General features: G+C 39.2%; 1 non-coding gene across 1 annotated transcript; it reads left to right on the top strand.

The window, feature by feature from the left end:
* The first annotated feature begins 3,626 nt into the window (after positions 1-3,626).
* LOC131813289 (U6 spliceosomal RNA) lies at positions 3,627-3,733 on the top strand. The gene has a single exon (XR_009346714.1). It is a non-coding gene; the product is annotated as a U6 spliceosomal RNA (small nuclear RNA).
* The last annotated feature ends 527 nt before the right edge of the window (positions 3,734-4,260 follow it).

The raw sequence follows: 4,260 nt of genomic DNA, 5'->3' as shown, positions 1-4,260 counted from the left end.
TATGTGGGGCTTCAACTCACAACCCCAAGATCAAGAGTCACTAACTGAGCCCACCAGGTGCCCCCAGTTTGTATGTTTTCTGTTGGCCTGCCTTTTCATTCATTAATTCTGTCTTCTGTATAAATAGGGTTAAGGTATTGAGTGTGCTATTAAACCCAGTTAATAAGGGCGCCTGGGTGGCTCAGTGGGTTAAGCCTCTGCCTTTGGCTCAGGTCATGATCCCAGGGTCCTGGGATTGAGCCCCGCATTGGGCTCTCTGCTCGGCAAGGAGCCTGCTTCCCTTCCTCTCTCTGCCTGCCTCTCTGCCTACTTGTGATCTCTCTCTGTCAAATAAATAAATAAAAATCTTAAAAAAAAAAACACCAAAAAATCCTAGGTAATAAATTGCTAATTTCAGATACTGGATTTTACAGTTGCAAATGTCCATTTGATTCTTTTTTTATTGATCATAACTGTTCAAATATTCCATGTTACCCATCTCGTGCATCTTTTTCTCTTATCTACATATTTATCACAGTTATTTTGAAGTCCTTTTTCACTTTTGTTTACTTTCATTGATGATTTTATCTTGATTATTTGACACTTTCTCCTGTTTTGCCTATCTAATAGTTTTTATTATAGGCCAGAAATTGTGGATGATGCGTTTTAGAGGGTCCCCTAAAAAACAGATGACTGCCGATCGACTTGATCCTATCAGAACTTGATCTTAGGCTTTGCTGGGGTGGTCTGTTGCAGTTTTACATTTATTTCTAGAGTTCCTTATTCCTGTGTTTTTCTTCTCAAATTGTCTTTATTCCGGAGCCTGTATTTCCTGGGGTCTTAACACGGGTAAGGCCAGACTCCAGCACTGCATGACCTCTCGGCTCTAAGCCTGTCTCAGCAGCTGTTCTCTGTGAGGACTCCTCGAGTTGTGCCCTGGGCTTGTGCAGCTTTGGAGAGTAAGGAATGACCAGAGAAGCAGAAGGAGAACCAAGAACAGGTGTCTTGCTTGGAAGGCAAGGGGCATGTGAATCAAGGGTGGAATGTATTCTGATACTGTTCAAAATTACAGCCTTTCCATGATGTGCTCATCAAGTGTTCATCATGACTCTGTGTAGTGATAACAGTCATTATCCATGTTAACAGATGAGAAATTAAGTCTGGGTTTTGAACCTGTACAATCTCCTGATCCCAGGACCCATTTTGCATATTAGGGTTAGTATGCGTGAGAATCGTTTGTGCGTTGCTAGCGGGGTAACTCTACTGGTTTCCATACTGTTAGTATTCCAGGACTCTCCGACAGTCCTCCTCTGCCTTGCTTTCATCTTCCATTGTTTCAGACAGTTCAGAGCTTTTTTCCTGAAGAACCACTGTGTCTCAGGCATCATTGAGAGTGCCCATTGCTGAAGCCCTTGAATTCAGATCACTTTTTTTTTTTTTTTTTTTAAAGATTTTATTTATTTATTTGACAGAGAGAAATCACAAGTAGATGGAGAGGCAGGCAGAGAGAGAGAGAGGGAAGCAGGCTCTCGCTGAGCAGAGAGCCCGATGCGGGACTCGATCCCAGGACTCTGAGATCATGACCTGAGCCGAAGGTAGCGGCTTAACCCACTGAGCCACCCAGGCGCCCAGATCACTTTTTTTTATGACTGCTGATTTCCACATTTGAGTTATACTACCTGTAATCTTCCTAAGCAGGTGATGTTAGTTTATTGTGAGACCTAGTTGCATAATGGAAAGAATATAGGTGTTTGTAAGCAGTTCTGCATATATCCCATAGGTTGTATTGGGAGGGTAAGTTGCAGTGATTATCTTTTAATACAGTAATAATTATTAGGAGAAGAAAAAGTTGTTTTTGTCTTTTTTTTAAAGATTCTATTTATTTATTTGATAGACAGAGATCACAAGTAGGCAGAGAGGCAGACAGAGAGAGAGGGGGAAGCAGGTTCCCCGCTGAGCAGAGAGCCCAATGTGGGGCTCAATCCCAGGACCCTGAGCTCATGACCTGAGCTGAAGGCAGAGGCTTTAACCCACTGAGCCACCCAGGTGCTCCAGGAAAAAGTTGTTATATGTACTTGTTATGAATGTTTTTCTTTTATCACGTAAGATAAACAGCAATGTCCTGAGTAATCATTCTTCAGTTTTCAGGTGACTAAAGTAAGCTCAGAGATTAAGTAACTTGCCACAGTCAGAAAGATAATAAGTACTAAACCTGGGGGCCTGGGTGGCTCAGCTGGTTAGGCGCCTGTCTTTGGTCCAGGTTCCTGGGGTTGAGCCCCATGTCAGGCTCCTCGCGCAGCGGGAAACCCTCTGCCTCTGCCTGCCGCTCTACCTGCTTGTGCTTGCTCTCTCTCTCTGTCAAATAAAGAAATGAATAATCTTTAAAAAAAACCAAAAAACCTAAGATTCAAATCACGTCTATATGGTTCCAAAGCCTATATCATTTCAATCGTATTTATGCAAAATTATCCATATTCCATGTTCCTAAATGGTTTTTTTTCTTAAGTGAAATTTGTAACAACAATAACTTGAACAAACCTCTGTCACTTCCTACCTCCCTCTTTCTGGGTCTTTTTCTTCCCGTGTAACATTAGTTGTTACTGAATGGAGTGTCCTGTTCTAAAGGTACATTTTTAAAAAAAATTATACAAACTTTATAGATATCCTCCACATAACTTCTGGCATAGAATTTTGTGACTCATGATGTTCTGATTTGTGTGTAATACTGTATGTTGCAAGACCATTTTCCACAGTTTTTACTGGCAACCCTTATGGAGTCACGGGAGTATGCTGAGATTACATACTCAGCTCTATACTAACAAGTCCCACGATTCTCTCAATAATACAGATGGAAATAATTATGCATTCTCAAATCTCTTACGTAAGACCTTGTAAGGAATTTAAGTACCAGGCTTTTAAAAGATACTACTACATAAAATTACACATGAAGTTGCACCTTTTATTTCTGTATAATCTTAAAAATGAAAAATTTTTATGGTCTTAAAAATAGTTCCTTTCAAAGGAAAAATGTGCATTATCATAAAATGTATAGTTGGTACTTTTACTGATATGGAAGGCTTAAGGGGCACCTGGATGGCTCATTGGCTAAGCGTCTCTTGGTTTTCACTCAGGTTGTGATCTCAGGGTTGTGAGACTGAGCCCTATGTCAGCCTCCCTGCTCAGTAGGGAGTCTGCTTAAGATTCTCTATCCCTCTCCCTTGACCCCTCCCCCAACTTGTGCATGTGTATTCTCACTCTTTAAACAAAAAAAAGGAAGATCTATAAATATATATTTGATATAAAAATATATATAGTACCTAAATGTTCAGAAGTTGACTAAGTGATAAAATATTTTATCAAAATTTGGCTTAGAAGTTTCTGTAACCTCTAGAAATATTAATTTGAAGTATATAAATTATATTTATTTGTTAAATATTTAAATTTATATTATTAAATACTACTTAAAATTATATTTTTCATTTTTGTAAATTTTTTTTTTTTTTTTTTAGTTTTAAGTAATCTCTAAACCTGACATGGGGCTTGAACTTACAACCCTGAGATCAAGAGTCACGTATTCTACCAACTAAGCCAACCAGGGACCCCACGTTTTTTCATTGGTTTAGAGCAAATCAAATGTCTTTGAACTTGTGCTCACTTCAGCAGCATATGTAGTCAAATTGTAGCAATACAGAGAAGATTAGCATGACCCCTGTACAAGGATGACATGCAAATCTGTGAAGTGTTCTATATGAATTTTAAAAAGTCTTTGATCTCAACATTAGCATTAAGTTTCAATTAACATTTTGAAAGGTATACATTGTCCATTGATGAACCTCACGGATAATGATGAGCAAAAGAATCCAAATACAATGAAATTACTTATTTTATGATTCTGTTTATACCTAAGTTCAAAAGTAGTCAAAACTAATTTGTGGTAGGTCTCAGGATAGTGGTTACTTTGGGGGGTGTGATATTGACAAGGAAGGGGGCATGAGAGAACCTTCTGAAATGCAGGAGCCATCTGATTTTGATCTAGGTGGTGGTTATATTATGGTATGGAGATATGAAATTCGAGGGCTCCTGGGTGGCTCAGTCAGTGAAGCATCTGACTTTGGCTTAGGTCATGATCTCAGGATTCAAGGACAGAGCCCTTGCATTGGGCTCCCTGTACTGTGGAAAGCTTGCTTGTCCTTCTCCCTCTGCCCTCCTCCTGCTCATGCTCTCTCTCTCAAATAAATAAATAAAATCTTTAAAAAAGAAAGAAATACAAATTCAACACAG

Source organism: Mustela lutreola, chromosome 12 (assembly GCF_030435805.1).
Source record: "Mustela lutreola isolate mMusLut2 chromosome 12, mMusLut2.pri, whole genome shotgun sequence".
Taxonomy (NCBI): Eukaryota; Metazoa; Chordata; class Mammalia; order Carnivora; family Mustelidae; genus Mustela; species Mustela lutreola.
This window is presented reverse-complemented; position numbering and strand designations above follow the sequence as displayed.